The sequence below is a fragment of the Notamacropus eugenii genome, chromosome 2, assembly GCF_028372415.1.
Source record: "Notamacropus eugenii isolate mMacEug1 chromosome 2, mMacEug1.pri_v2, whole genome shotgun sequence".
Classification (NCBI taxonomy): Eukaryota; Metazoa; Chordata; class Mammalia; order Diprotodontia; family Macropodidae; genus Notamacropus; species Notamacropus eugenii.
Genome location: NC_092873.1, coordinates 54,681,159 through 54,697,794, shown reverse-complemented (window position 1 = coordinate 54,697,794; position 16,636 = coordinate 54,681,159). Strand labels below are relative to the sequence as shown.

Sequence of the window (16,636 nt, the reverse complement as noted above, 5' to 3'; positions counted from 1 at the left end):
TATTTTCCCTTCCCTTGGAGGTTAATACAAAGGAAGAGAGAATGTCTCCTATCAGCTCACAGGTGAGTTGAGTCTCAGAAACTTCTTTCATTCTGGAATTTCTCTCCCTGACAAAGTTCTGTTCGGTGGGGTTGATGGTCAGATGGCAAGAAAGAAACTCTTCCCCCAGTCATTTGGTTTTCAGTTGCTTCTGTTGCTGGCTTAACTAGTCTTTTCCACTTACTTTTTTTTCTTATTTTCAAATAATAACATAGTTTTGATGCTTACTGCTTTATAATGTAGCTTGTGGTCTGAAAATGTTATGTCTCCTTCATTTATACTCTTTTTTCCTTCAGATTCTAGGCTTTTTGTTCTTCCAAATGAATTTTGTCAATAATGTGTCTAGTTGTGAGAAGTAGATCCTCAGTAACTTGATTGGAATAGCATTAAATCTTTACATTAATATAGAGTTTATTGGCATGATTCAGCCATTAGCAGTCGTTGTCTCCCTAATTCTTCAAGTCTCCCTTTATTTCTATGAAGAGTGCTTTATAGTTCTATTTATATGAATTTTTTGTGTATGTGTTAATAAACTAGTTATTTGTAATGGAGTTTTTCTTATTACTGTTTCCTCCTGGTTTTTGTCAGCATAGTATGGAAATGCTGATAATTTTTCAGCATTTATTTTGGATCCTGCACCTTGCAAATTGCTGTTAATCATCTCAGATTTTTTTTTTTGCTAATTCTGTAAGATTTTCTAAGTACATCATGACATACATAATTTAATTCCTCTGTTAATATTTATACCTTTGATTTTGTCCTCTTGTCTAATTTCTATAGCTAGCATTTTGAGAACTATATCAAATAATATTTGGGAGAGGGGCTATGGGACTATGCTTTCTTTCCCTCTTTTTGCCCTGGGAACACTTATAAAGGACTTTTCCCTTAGAAACAGCTTTAGATGTTAGTTCTAAATATCTGGTTTTGATAATAATAAGGAAAGGCCCTTCCATTTCTGTGCTTTGCAGGGCTTTTCTACATAAAGGAGTGCTGTATTTTCTCAAAAGCTTTTTCTGTGTTTAGTGATAAAATCATATGGTTTTATTATCTTTGTTCATATAATTAGGTATACTAATTTTCCCTAATGTTAAACAAATCTTTTATCTCTGGTGTGAATCCAGTTGGATGATGTTGTGAATTATTTCATGATGTATTTCTGTAGCCTCCTTGAATTTAACATCGATATTCGTTAGTAAGATTGGTATGTGATTTTTTTTCTTTGCATTGTCCCCCCCTTTGTTTAGGCATCAGGATCATATTTATTTCATTAAAGGAGTTCAGTAGGGTGTCTATTTTGTATCTGCTTTTGAGACTAATTTTGTGTCATAGATATCATCTGTGTTTATCCAAGTCATTGACAAAAAAATGTTGGAGAAAACCTGGTCCAGGTAGACCTGGAGGCTTAATTCCAGGTTGACATTGATCCATTAATGAGCATTCTGTTCTTGTAATTCATCCTGTTCTGAATTCATCTAACTACACTGTCACCGTGCCCACCCCTCTGTCTTTTCCATGAGAATATTATAAAAGATTTTGTCAAATGTAGGGGAAAATGGGACCAGCCATTTCCCCTACACCAAGGGAAACAGAGAGAAGCTTGACTCCCCCTTGAAGAGCAGTCCCGTCAGTTCTTCTGGTTTATCTAGACATCACAAGAATGCCCTACTCAGCATTTTCATGCTTGATTTTCTTTTGCTGACCTAGGCAACAAATGAAGTTCAACTAGAGTTCATTGGAGTAAGCATGGCCTAATAAATAGGATGCTGGACTTGGAACTAGGAGAGGGGAAGGGAAGGGATTATGTGAAGCACTATGCTTAAGTGCTTTACAAATATTTCACTTGAAACTCACAGCAACCTTGGGGGATGGGTACACTTATTATCTGTACTTTGCATTTGGAGAAACTGAGGCAAAGCAAGGTTAAGTGATTTACCCAAGGTTACTCAGCTAATCCATGTCTGAGGTCAGATTTGAGTCCTTAAATCTTCCTGACTCTAGGTTTGTGATCTGTGTGTTCGTCCTTCATTGCCAAAGAAAGCCATGCCATCAGAGAAATGATGACATGACTTGCACTTGACTTTGTTTTGAGTGAAGGAGGGCTGGGCAGGTCACCAGCCTCACTTCTCCTCCTGAGCCATCTGAGTCCAGTGATCAGATATTCATCAGGATGACTGCAGATGACCCAGGATGAGGCAGTTGGGGTTAAGTGACTTGCCCAAGGTCACACAGCTAGTGAGTGTCAAGTATCTGAGGTGAGATTTGAACTCAAGTCCTTTTGACTCCTGCACTGGTGCTCTATCCACTGCACCACCTAGCTGCCCCCAGGTTTGTGATCTGCTGCCTACCAGACTGCCTATCAGACACCTCAGGAAGAACTAGATGCAAATCCCCCTTCTGACATTTACAGGATGTGTGGCCCTAGGCAAGTCACATTCCCTTCCCCAAGCCTCAGTTTCTTCTTCTGTAATAGGTGATTGGATTGATGGCCCTAAGATCCCTTCTAGCTATAAACCTATGATTTATGAATTATAAGGGCACACACTCATACACACACACTATATTCTGAATCTGTAGAGTAATCAGTCAGTAAAAATGCCACAGGATTAGGAAAGCAGGGAGTGGAGCCTTAGAGCTAGCCTAGGTCTCTCTTGAACTCCAGTCCTGTGACATTAACTGCCTGGAGGACACCTCAAACTCAGCTTGTGCAGAACAGAACTCATTCTGTCCTCCCCCAAAACTCAGTTTTTCTGAACTTTCCTGCCAGCTGACCAGAGATGCCTCCTGTCCTCCATTCTCTGACTCTTATGATGAGCTCAGTGTTATTTTTGCCTCCCCACCTCTTCACCCCACCATCTGCCCCTTTGCTAAATTTGCGCCCCTTTTGATCTCTGTAACATCTCCTCAACCTGGCTTTTTTTCATGAAGCCACCATCTTACTTTATAGGCCCTTCTTGCATCTTGCCTGAACTATGGTAATCACCTGCTGATTGGTCTCCCTGTACTGAGTCTCTCTCCTCCCCAGTCTATCAAAGCTCTGGTTTTCTTTAAACTTTTAAAAGCCTTCTCCCAACTTATCTTACCAGCCTTGTTATACAGGGCATCCCAGAAGTCTTAGTGCAGCTTTAAGCTCATAGGTCAGAACTGTTCCTTCTCCACCTTCCCACCTTCTATGGTGTTGTCATACAGACCCTTTTGCTTTCCCTCACATGAGGTTTTCCCATCTCTCATCTCCATGTCTTTGCACTTGTATTTCCCCATGCCTGGAATGTACAACTCTCTCACCTTCACCTCATAAACACCCTCAGTTCTTTCAAAACTTAGCTCAGACACCACCTTGAACGTGACAACTTTTCTGATTCTGCCTCCCTGCCCCTAATCCCCAAGTCCATGCCCCACTTCTAAATACCTTGTATTTAACAGCTTTGCATTTATTGTGTATTTATATATCCCCCAATGCAATGCAAGTTACTTGAAAATGGGGTTTCCTTTTTTATCTTTGAACCCCCAGCACCTACCACTACCTGCATATGATAAGTGCTTAATAAATGCTTGTGGCTTACTTGATCTCTGCCTTCAGAGGGCAGAATAAAAACAAGTGTGTAGCTACCAGGAAGCAGATTTCAGCTCAGTTTAAAGTCAGTGCTTTGATTAAGCACTTACTGTACACCGGGCACTGTGCTAAGTGTTGGAGATACAAAATAACTTTAAAACAGAGTTACCCAAAAGTGGATTCCTCAAGGAAACAATCAACTCCTATCCCTGTCCTAGGGGATGGAGTAGTAGGGCGTTCCCATGTGAATGGAAGTTTGGAATTGGTGCCATTCAAGGCGTCTTCCAATTTTGAACTTCCATGATTGTCCTATGAATTCTACCCTCGATACTATGGCCCTTCTCTCAGCATTGGGGCACTTTGTGCCTTGTACTTTAGAGCTGGGCTGACTGCTGTCTGATGTTTTCTCATTAATTTCATGGATAAAAGTCTTCTTCCAAGACATAGCTGTTCCTCCAAGGCATGGCCCATGTACCTTGGTCTCTCCCAGAGATGCAGCAACTCCAGGAACATGTAGCATTGTTGGAACGTCAGTGTGTCAAGGACTTGGCCCAGAACAGGAATGTGTTTGGCATTTCAGGTGTCATTGACATTCAAGGATGTGGCTGTGGACTTTACCCAGGAGGAGTGGGGGCACCTGGACCCTGCTCAGAGGACCCTGTACAGGGATGTGATGCTGGAGAACCTGGTCTCGTTGGGTAAGAGCAGCTTCCCTTAACACTCAGAATCACTTCCTGTGTTTATGTCTGTTTTTCAAATTGTGAAGAGGCTTGAGATCTCTAAAGGACTGAGGTGAATTTGGGCTTTGGGCTTCAGGAATCATAAAGAGGAGCTCAGCTTTAGAGCATCCTGTGATTCACAAAGGGCTTTTTTTTGCAGCATCCCTGGGGGACTGGTACTATAAGCAAACTGTTTTCTGGTTTGTTGGTTTAGATGATTGACCATTGACCTCCACAGCTAAGGCATGGTGGAGCTGGGATGTGACCAGAGGCCCTGGATTTAAGCCCAGTATTCTTTTCACTATACCATGCTTTGATACTTTTGGGCCATAGAACATGGGTGCTTCTATTCCTTCCAGATGAAATGTGATTGATATCAAATTGGATGTGATCAGTTTAATTTGCTGCACAGGTAAGTATATTTTTCTCATCCATCAGAGGTCTGAGGACCATGGGGCTAGAACTAAACCCTAGGACAGTTGATCATGACCAGAGTAAACATCCCAGACTTTCTTCTTTCCCCCTGAGCAGGGTGCCAAGTTTTCAAACCAGACATGATCTCCCAGTTGGGGCAAGGGAAAAAGCCCTGGATGGTAGAGGTAGAAATTCTAAGAGGCAGCTGTCCAGGTAAGTGAGTGAACTAGTTCAGTGGGACTCATGGTTGGTAGGAGAGGGTGAAATCTCTCTCCTCAGCCTTTGGAGAAGCTCCAGAGGTTTGGCAGGAGCTCCCTCCCTTCACTTGCCTTCACCTCTTCAAGCTTCCATTCAACCTAGGGATCATTTCTCCAGCTTTCCTGTTGGTATGAGCATTTGGGCTGTGCTTGAACACTTTCACCAATCAGGACTTTAGTGCTTTCTGAGATAATCTGTGCTCATTTTAGGAAGGTAAAATTCAGGATTGCAAAGCTGCTCCCTCTGTCTTTTCCTACATTACTTCTTGGGTTTTTCTCTGGACAGAGTAAGTATGTAACCCACTCATCAAATATTGGAAAATCACTTTTCTTCACATCTAAGTTTTTTAAAACCTTTTTCTTTCCTCTGGACCCACAGTAAAAGGGGACCCTCCTTCTTCCTAAAGAGCATTCTTTCCTGTTATTCTGGATTCCATTCCTTCCAACATTTTCCAAGACCTTCATCCATGTCTTCCATGGAATACACCTTCCACTCCTCTTTAACACCTTCATTTCTGGATCATCTCTAGTCATCCTGATGAATATCTGGTCACTGAATTCAGATGGCTCCGGGGGAGAAGTGAGGCTGGTGACCTGCACAGCCCTCCCTCACTCAAAACAAAGTCAAGTCCAAGTCATGTCATCATTTCTCTGATGGCATGATCTTCTTTGGCAACGAAGGATGAACACACAATGTTACATCCTAAACCCTATAGTCACTTCTGTCCCATTCTCCCTTATCTGAACATCATAGGATTTAGGGCTTGTGGTTCAATCCCCTCCTTTCCCAAGAATGTTGTTATATGTGTGAAAAAAACTGACCTGCAAAGACTAGGTTTCTTGTTCAAGGCCACCCAAGTTGTCGGGATGATGTTCTTTCTTCCCCTTTCCTGTTCTTTAACAAAAAGACAACTGTGCTCTGCACTTGTTTTTATAAATTTCATTCTTCCATTCCCATCACAAAACTTTCCTTTGTTCCCTTGCAGGGAATAGCACACATTTGACATTTTTTATTTCTTTTAGACTTCAAGATTAGGCCTGAAACCAAGGAGTCAACTCCACAGCCAAATCTTTCTGAAGAAGAATCTCCCCAGGCTGCCATTGAAACAGTCCTAAAGGCCAAGTTAGGAGAAGCCAAGGAATATGGTGGTCAGTTAGAAAGGAGACCTCAAGTAAAATATTTGGGTCAGATGATTATTACTCACAAGAAAGATCCTCATTATAAAGAATATGGAATAAAATTTTGTCTGACCCTGGTCCCTGTTAGAGAGCCAACTTTTCCTGAAAATCCCATGATAAAGATAAAAGTGGGAAGAGCTTTTGTCTAACCTTTTGTCTAACATGTTACAGAACCAATTATTCCTGAAGAATCCCATAATAGAGATAAAAGCAGAAAGAGTTTCAAGCCTTCTTCACAACGAGTGAAAAATAAAAAAAATTCTTCAGGCAAGACACTCGATGAGTGTAATGAATGTGAGAAAACTTTTGTCCAATATGCACAGTATACTCAACATCAGAGAATTCATTCTGGAGAGAAACCATATTTATGTAAAGTATGCAAAAAATCTTTCAGCTGGGTTTCCTCCCTTACTTGGTATCATAGAGTTCATAATGGTGAAAGACCCTATGAATTCTATGAATGTGGAAAAGCTTTCAGTGACAGCTCATCACTTACTAAACATCAAAGAATTCATACTGGAGAAAAACCTTATAAATGCAATGAGTGCGAGAAAGTCTTTAGCCGACATTGAAAACTTATTTAACATCAGAGAGTTCACACTGGAGAGAAACCCTATGAGTGCCATGAATGTGGAAAAGCCTTCAGGTGGAGCAACTACTTTAGTGAACATCAGAGAATTCATAGTGGAGAAAAATCATATGAATGTCCTAAATGTGGAAATCCTTCAGCCAAAGTAGAGATCTTGGTCAACATCAGAGAATTCATACTGGGGAGAAGCCATATGAATGTACTGAATGTGGGAAAACGTTCAGATGGGGTACACACCTTACTGAACATCAAAGAATTCATACTGGAGAGAGACCTTATGAATGCAACACATGTGGGAAAACCTTCAGGCAAAGTGGACAGTTTACTAAACATCAGAGAATTCATACTGGAGAGAAACCTTATGCATGTAATGAATGTGGGAAAACTTTCAACCAGAGCACATGCCTTACTCAACATCAGATAGTTCATACTGGACAAAAACCTTACAGATGTAAAGAATGTGGAAGATCTTTCAGATGTATTTCCTCCGTCACTTAACATCAGAAAATTCACAGTGGAGAGAAAGCTTATGAGCGTGATGAATGTGGGAAGGTCTTCAGTGATACATCCTCACTTACTAAACATCAGAAAATTCTTACAGGTAAGATATCTTAGAACTGTAATGAATGTGAGAAAGACTTCATCATGAATTCAGTCCTTATTCAGAATCAGAGAATTCATACCTCAAAAAATCCCAGTGAATATGGGGAAGCCTTTAGTTGAAATTAATATCTTACTGAATACTAACGAATCCATATTAAAGGGGAAATTATATGAATATATGAAAGTAATGAATGTGGGAAAACCTCCAGCTAAAGTATACATGAGATAGCAGGGAATTCATTTTGGCAAATATTTAAGTTTTTGCCTATAACATTGAGCCCCTTTGAATAGCAGCAGTGTCCAGCATGTATCCATCTTCTGTTTAAAAAAAAAAAATCTTGCCATTGAGTATGCCCTGACTACAAAAACAACCTGTTGTTCAATTGTTATATGAATTCATGAATTGTTTCAGATTTCTCTAACCCTTGGGCTCTTCCAAACATTTCATTCTTGTCCTAGGCTCTATTCATGCTTGTCTGATGCTCTGTATTTGAAACCTGACCTTCGTCTGTGTTTCTGCTATTTCCATCAGCATCATGGTTCCTTTGACTCATCAATTTGACACTTAGTCTCTTACTTTGACTCTTTTTTGCTACCTCTGTGCCCACTTCCATCATTCTGTTCCCTCAATTGTATGATGATAAGCTGCCTCTCATTTATTGCTTACTTTTTAACTAATATTTGGTCAGTATTGACTGAGTAGTCATGGAATTTTCATATTCTTGTGTAGCCTGAGGGTTTGGAGAACCTTGATTCTTCCGTCCATATTGAAGATCTGACTGATAAAGTTACAGAATTTCTTGCTTAGTCACTTTTTATGAGCCTGTTTTTTCAGAAGTTTACATCTAGCGGTGTAAAGGTGAGCTTTCTTTCATGAAGTCATCTATGAGAAATCTCCTTTATGACAGGGAAAATTGCATTGTTTTTAAGAGCATTCAATTAGAAGCATTCAGTTTTTAAGAGCATTAGCCTCTCAGGCTAATCTGCTACCTGACCTCTAGGAGGGTAGTAGAGCACTGATTAATGTTGTTGGCTCATTTTTTTTTGTCCTTAGCCAACACATCTCTTTAAATGAGCTAACTCAGTTTGACCAGTTAATGGAGAAGTTGATGGCATCCATCTGGTATGAGCTGACCTTGGTGAAATTGGTAACCAGCACTTCAAGATCATCCTTCAATGCCTATATATTAAGGGCCGCCTCTTAACCTGGACTGACCTTACCTTCTTACTTTTCATATTGGCCTCTCATTCCTACCATTCCTATCACACTTAACTGGGAATGGTCCCTGCAGTTCACTTGAGGAAAAGTGCCTGACCATGATTGACAACCTGAAATATGTGTATGTGTATGTATGTGTGTGTGTATGTGTGTGTGTATACATATTTGTGTATTGTGTTAGGGGAAGGAGTTGGCAAGAGTTGTCAACAAAACTACTTGGGCTCTTCCAGAGCCTCCCACAAGTTTAAGTCAAGTCTGTTCTACAAATTTCCATGTAGAACTCATCTTCTAAACTCTGGGATCCAGACAGTGGTCATAGTGTACTTTAATAGGTTCCAACCACAATAAATTTATATATATATATGATATATATATATATGATAGAAACTAAAATATATATTTTATTGGCTACTTAAGTGGAATTTTGTTTCAAAATTTAGTGTGCAAATAATATTTGTATATGGGGAGTTTGGTGGGAATATGGAATCCAGATATCTTTTAAACTCATATATGTGTAAAGAAAAGAATTCAAAGTGAATTATAACTTTCCCCAAATCCCAGGATTGAGAAGCCTGACCTGAAGATCAGGAAGTTCCAAGATGTTAGGTTCCATGGCCTGAACTGACAGGTACTTCTCGCTAAGACAGAAAAAGGAGAGCAAAAAGTGAGGTGGGGAAAAGAATGATAAACACTTGACCAACTCTTCTCCTCTTTCCCAAATATATTAGAGGTCACATTCTTCATATCGAATCTCATTCCAAGATATCTATGCTTCTCCATTAGCATGACTGCTGGGGATCTAGAGATACATGAGGAGGGTGTTAAAAGTACAGCCCATGGACCAGAGGCCACCTGGTAGGCAAATCCTGCTAACTATCCTTGACCTACTTACTCCCAGGTTTCTAATATAGCTGCCCCAGAATCACCAAAGAGGCTCTTTTATCCTTGGGTGCATCTCTTTTCTATGTAGGTATGTCCCAGATTCCATCAGCACCATGCCTTGGCACAAACTTTGCATCAGCAAGAATCTCCATGATGGCAAAACTGTGACCACAACCATGCCAGCCAGTGACACATGTGCTCCTGCAGCTACACTGTTCACAGTTCTTCTCATTTCTTCAGCAAGTTCCTAGCTTAAGTAAATATGTTTCTCACATTCTAGTCTTTCAGTCCCCTAAATGATCAGGAAAAAGTTGGCCTTAGAATTTCTTACTTAGTAGGTTTGATCAGTTATTGAATTTATGAAGAAAAAAGAGCCCCCTGTTTTTTAGAGATTTCTCTCCAGTCAGTCAGCAATTTAAAGGCCTGGTCAAAGCAGAAACCAGAGGTGCCCTGGATCTTTAAACAAGGGCAGGGCTCAATCTTTGATTATTCTGACTTGTTCTAATCAATAGCAGGACTTATTTTGGGAGGAGGAGACAACTAGAGCATCAACCTGTTCATGTGCTCCATGGGTGTGGTTAAGGATAAATTCATGAAGCAGACACATCCTTCCTTCTTCTCTCTGATTTACTGGATTGGGAACAGGCCTAGGACTTGGACTGATAACCTCATGTCCCCTAGTCTCAATAAGACTAGTGTGCTTAATGTGAAAGAACCTTAAAAGCTAGATAGGGGTCATTCCTACTGGTCCCCTTCAGAATGAACAAGGCAACTAAACCTAGGTTTGTATTTCTAACAAGCAGCTCACTACCATGTAGGCAACTCATGGGTAGGAGAAATTGCATTTGGGGACAACTGATAGTCTTCCTTCATGCCCTTTCCTTCCCTGAAAGGTTGGGCTCATGGAGTCTGTTTCCTGCTGTAGTAACTCAAGCTTCTTAATTGTCATGTTAGTATGACATAAACTCAAGGGATCATAGGAGCATAGGTTTGGTGCTGAAAGGGACTTTATCTAGTTCACCCCCTTCATTTTACAGACCTAAGTAAAATGTCCTGGAGCAGCTAAGTGGTTTGCCCACCATCATTCCACTAGTAGTAAGTAGCATAACCAGGACTTAAACCACATCCTCAGACTCCAAACCTGGTGCATTTTCCACCATGCTGCTCTTGAGTATCCAAGATATCTGCGCTCCCTTGTTCAGATCCTTACCACTTTCCTGGAGGTGAATATGCTCACATTAAAAAAAAAATTTTAATGTTAATATTTTAGCATTTATCATCTTTTCCTGATACATTATTGTTGCTTTATTATGACTTTTTAATTTTGAAGAAGAAATGAGGAAAAGAAAGGATAATGTAGCTAGAAAGGGGCAGAGATGAGGTAAGAGGAAATCCAGCAATTGGGAGGTCATGTATTACCTAAAGTAGTTTTAGCTGAAGATGAGAGAATGTCGGAGGAGTTTAAAACATTAATAGAAACATGGTGGTGGCTTTATGAAAGCACCTAAGATAAAAGTGAGGTAGACTAGGAGTGATGAATAGGGTGGGAAATAGATGAAATAAACACAAGACCAGCCAGAAAGCGCAAGTGAGCCCATAGGAACCATCCCCAAGAGATCTCTAAGGATGTCATGCCTCTTGACTTAACTGGCCTAAGTGTAGGCCCCATAGAACATGAGTGACTTCCTTCATTGTATCCCAGCTTGAACTGGATCTTCTGGTCATAGACTTGGAACCTGAAGTTTCCTTAGAGGTCACCTAGGCCAGTATCCTCATTTTATAGATCAGGTTATGTCATCTCCAAGGTCACAAAATTAGTAAATTCCAGAGCAGAGTGTGATCCCAAGGCCTCTTAACTTCAAGTGAAATGCTCCTGCTATACTGTTGTCATTGTGTTATTTAGATGGGAAGGAGGTCTTGAGTCTGATTTTTCTCAGCATGGATAATCAGTGCTGGGTAAGCAGGACTTTCATTCAGCACTCTGTGGTATGGAGAGCTACCTGAGTTCAATTCAAAGCAGTGTTTTGGAGCACCTCCATGGTAAGAGAGAATTGAGGAGACTGAGTAGCTACTTATGAAATGTTTGTCCTTTGTTCTCGAAGAGGACCATGACATCAGGAAGATGAAGCCACAAGATGCAAGTAAACTGGATTTATGCGAGGGAGGGGGCTCCTTCACATTTGTACAGAGTTACCGGCCTCACGTTCTTGCCATCTGAGTCTACTCAAACTCGACTTCTTGGTAGCCTTATTCTCTTGCTTGAACTTCAAATAACTAATAGGAATATGGATGAGCATGGCAATTTCTTTCTCTAGAAGAGTCAATTTTCTGTTTCATATTCTTTCTCTCTTCCTTTCCCATCTCCCACTCACTGAGAAAGCAAGAAAGCAAAAACCCATTGCAAATTTGTATACTCATGTAAAACCAATTTCTGCTTAAGCCACGTCCATTTTTTTAAAAAAGGTCAGCAATTTTTACATTTGCCTAAACGTATCAGATGTGAAATATCAGAAATAAAGCAAAAGATAAAGTTGCAACTAAGAGCTTTAAAAAAGGATTTATAAACCGGAATCTAAAGAAAAATGAAAAAGGTTAACATTATTATTCATCAGGATAAAACAATTTCAAGTTATAGACCATCATCAAAAAGTCCTTAATATTTGTTTTTTGAAAATTTAACTTTTTTTCTTAGCTTCAGTTAATTTTATATGTATTTGAAATTGAATTAAAGTTGGAAGTGGGGGTGGGAAAAACTCTTCCAAAAGCATGATTAGAAGTAATGAAAATATTTTCATCAGAATCTAATTAATAATTGGAAAAATGAACAATTCAAAATAAAACTAAGACCTGTTTCCCCTGATAACTGTAGGTATTTTAATGACATGTTTTATGTAAACATTTTATAACATTCACACATTTCATCTCCAAGTAAATTCATAGACATCTCAAAAACCTCCTCCAGAAATGGTCAGGAATTGGAATTGATTGCTGACTTAGTTGACAAGTCTGTATTTGAATGTTTTCTTCTGTAAAGATTATAGAAATAACAATGAGAATAGGCCTGGTGGCCCCAGCAGAGAGCCTGCTCATTGCTGGTAAGGTTTTACATAGCAGAAATGAAGCTCAGGGCATTTTTGGTGGGGAGTGGGGATCTTTGGTTGAAGGAGGAGGTGGACTAGTCATGTAGAAGAGGAAGGGAACACTGTATCAAAGTTTTTATCGTTACTGATACTTTTTGTTTTTATACCTCCTTTGTTTCTTAGAATAGCTAGCCCTGATCGAACACTTTCAGAATGCTTTATATATGATCTCATTCAATCCTCACAACAGCCTTTGGAAGTATGTGCTAATGTTATTTTCATTTCCCAGATGAGAAAACAGGTTGAGAAATTCAGGACTTTCTCAGGGTTACACAGCTAATTCATTTTGAAAGCAGGATTTGAACTCAGGTTTTCTTGATTCCAGTTCCAGAACTCTTAGTTGCCTAGGTCATAGATCTAGAGTCAGAGAGGACCTTAGATGCCTTCTAATCCAACCTTTTAACTTTACTAATGGGGAAACTGAGGGTTAGAGAGCTTTAAGTGACTTACCCTGATGATACAGGCTTGTCGGACTCCTGGTCACAGATCAGACTATTCTTCTAATATATCTAGTTCTAGACCCAAGATAGGTGGTACAGGATTATTGGAAAAGGCTATTAAGCTTTATCTTGCCACTGATCATGAAAAGCACCAGAGGATACATAGGAATTAGGTGGCTGAATGAACCCATCCTGGCACTGGGTTGCTTACAATTCCCAGTTCTCCAGGATCTAGCTATGGTGGCCCCTAGCATTGCCAAACTCCCTGCCAGAGAGCTCTGGATATCTAGTGGGGAGACAAGGGGCTGTCATCTGAGGCCATGCTGGAAGTCAAAGGTGCTATTCAAAGTGCTCCACAGAACAAAGACCCACAAGAACCACTGAGGGACAAGCACTGCTTGACTGAGAGCCCTCTGAAAAGGCTATTTGGAGGGACTGAGTCCAATGAAGGGGCCATGACTAAACAGACTAGCAAAATCCAGGTTGTAACTGGGGGGGGGGGTCACTACTGGTCCTATGGAATCCAGAAATCCTTTAATACATACATGTATGTGAGGATATAAAAGTTGACTATATTACCCACTGACTTCAGTTACAGCAGGAACACAAAGCAGGCTCTTTGGACAGTGGCTAGGCAGAGCCAATCAGTGTTGTGAGGGAGCATCGCCAATGCTTAGCACAGCACCAGCCATAGAGCAAGTGCTTCCTAGATGCTTATGGACCATGGCCCCGTGGGCAGGGATGATTGAGTATATCATGGCCTCAGGGAACAGCTTGGAGATCAGAGGTTTTATCCAACACTTTACCCACAGAGGCTACCATGATCCTGTGTCTTCATGTGAAACAAACCATTACCAAAGCTCTGTGCTGCCCTATTGGGCTTTCTTGACCCTCCTTGGGAAAACTCTTCCTCCCCAGCCTTTTCCATGCCCACTTTTAAATTCAGATGACAATTTCACTTTTAGACCTTGAATCTACTGTTTAGTGATTTGCATGTTGTCACCTCGATTAGACTGTGAGCTCTCTGAGAACAGGAACTGTTTTTGCCTTTCTTTGTACTTAGTAGATCTAGTGCCTTGCACATAGTAGGTTCTTAATAAGTACTTGTTGACATGCACATATTCTGTGTCTGTGCCTCTGCCCTGGCTCTGCCTCTTAGCTTTCCTGGCTTCCCACATTCCTCCTGCAGGAGTTCTCCCTGCTCCCAACTGCTAACACTTTCTCTTTCGACATTATTGTCCTCTACTCTGTACGTATCTTGTATGTACCTAGTTATTTACGTTATCATTCCCATTAGAATGTACAGTTGTTGAGGGCCTCTCTTTGTGTCTTGGATACCTAGTAGTTCCCAGCACATTGTAAGTGCCTAATAAATGTTTGCCTATTGTCCTTCTGACTGCAAATATATACTTCCATTCCTGGAAAGTAGATCCCTGTGATTCTCCTACCTGGTAACACCTGTCCCAGGCCACCCACCTCCCCACCCCTTCCACATCTGTGTCATCTTACCTGTTAGAATGCCCAGGGGTTGCCCAGCTTTCTGTTTGTCTTTCTATCCCTTCTACCTAGCCTAGTGCCTGGCTTTTAAGAAATGCCTTTTCAGCCATTCTAGCACCACAATGTGATGTTGGTAATGTTGGGATGTTGAGTGGTGTGGATGAGGGATTGTTAGGGAAAGGGCACTCTCTTGTGGCAGTCTTGTCCTGACTTAAAGCAGTTGAAGGTGTTCTCTAGAGATGCATCGTGTGTTATTACAAAATCTCAGAGTTCTGCCCACTTCTGTCATGGAGTTGGGGTCAGTCGTCCATAGCTTGTATAAAGGGCCCACTGCCCTTTTAAGATATTATGTATTTGTTTCTGCTTCCAGAGCCTCAGAAAAGTTGCCATAGAGGAACCTTTTGACAGAAAACCACTCCTAAGCATTGCTTTTTGATAAAGCTGTAAACTGTGTGTGTCTGTATTTTTGTTGTATAAATTTGTCCATAGAATTCTAAGCTTTTCAGTGTATTAAAATGCTGAATAAATTGTCTTTACTGAGTATCAAGAATGAAGGGACCTTTCAAATGAGTGTTTAGAAAGCAATCACATAGATTTGGGTCTTGAGAAGCCCCCTCTTACATGTTTACAGATTTCCCAAGAAATAGGGCAAATGCAATCTAAACCAAACTGTGTCTCTGATGCAGATCAGTGGGAAACTTTGGAGGGAAAATTTCCATTGAATTTTGAAATAAATGAAAAAATAATAAAAAAAGCAGTTTGACTCAATGGATAGAAAAACTTGGTGTGCTCTGACATATGTTGTCTTTGTGACCCTGGGCAAGTCCCTCAATTTCTCAGTGGTCTGAGTAGCTCTGACCAATATATTACTGTCAAGAAGGTGTCACTCTGCATTGGTGAGGCTGAGTTTCTCAAATTAAATCACAGGGAGAAGGGAAGGACAGGGGAGAAGAGAATAGAGGCGAGCTATGTTATCTAGATTATTATGGGGAAAATATCAGATCTCTTTCAAAGAGAAAAGATAGTTTAGAAGTGGTTGTTGATATACAGAGCTGCTGCCAAAACATCATTCAAACTAGAAATAAAATGAAAGGGACAGGGGTGATGCTTTGGGGAGCCCCAGGCCTGCTTGATGTGGCCCCCACTAATTTGATGGGATACAGAGTGTCCTCTTGAGGATTCAGGGAACCTCTCTGATTGATCTCCAGTAACTGGGTCTGCCTCCAAAATGATTGGTGACTTCATTAGCTGAGATGCCAGCTTCACCTTTTGGGCTCTCTCCTCTTTTAACCTTCAGGCTAGTGTAGTGAGGTGCAGGAAGGTGTGGAAGGAGATTTTTCCTATTTCCCCTCCCCCCAACTCACCAGAAAATGGCAATTGGCAGAAGCACATGGTGGGAAACCTGTGTGTGCCCAGGTGGCCTTGGGAAATCCAGTGAACATGCCTCTATCTTGACTGAGCCAGTACATGCCAGTAGAGATGTAAGGAGGGAGCAGAGACCTCCCTGAAGAACTGAAGGACTTATTCTAGGAATGGGAACAATTGAATCTGCATTGCTAGATAATGAGGGTTCCTTTGTATATATCTTAAGATTCCTGGAGATCATTTGCCTTATTCTATTCTGTAACATTCCACATGTGTCAACCCCACCTCCAAGGTAATTTACTGATGTATTTGTGTGCTCTGTTTTCTATTCAGAAACCCAGTTCTTAGAAATTGTTGGCAAGTGGACTAGAAGTGAAGATTGAGGTAGACATTTCCAGAACTGGACAATTTGTTGAGGATTTGTTTTACTTGACATATTTATTATGAAGGAAGGCTTCCATTTGAAAAGTGAAGGTTTGGCATATAGTGATAGTGATACAAAAAAAAACCCTCATCACTAATGAAATATTTTAAAGATACTTTGGATAAGAAGGGAATACTGATAAGCAAAGCAGTATTTGTACTATGATGAAAACTTAATTTATGGTGCTTTTAAAAAAACCAAAATGTAACAGAAGTTCCATTTTTGATAACAATCCTCTTTCTATGTTCTTTGTATATTGAAATGTTTATGTTTATTGATATTTGTCAAGTTGATAATAAAAAAGAAATTTAAATTAAAA

General features: G+C 40.4%; 1 pseudogene; it reads left to right on the top strand.

Annotated features, from left to right (window-relative positions):
- LOC140522625 (uncharacterized) overlaps positions 1 to 16,636 on the top strand; it is a 21,564-nt pseudogene extending 4,928 nt beyond the window's left edge.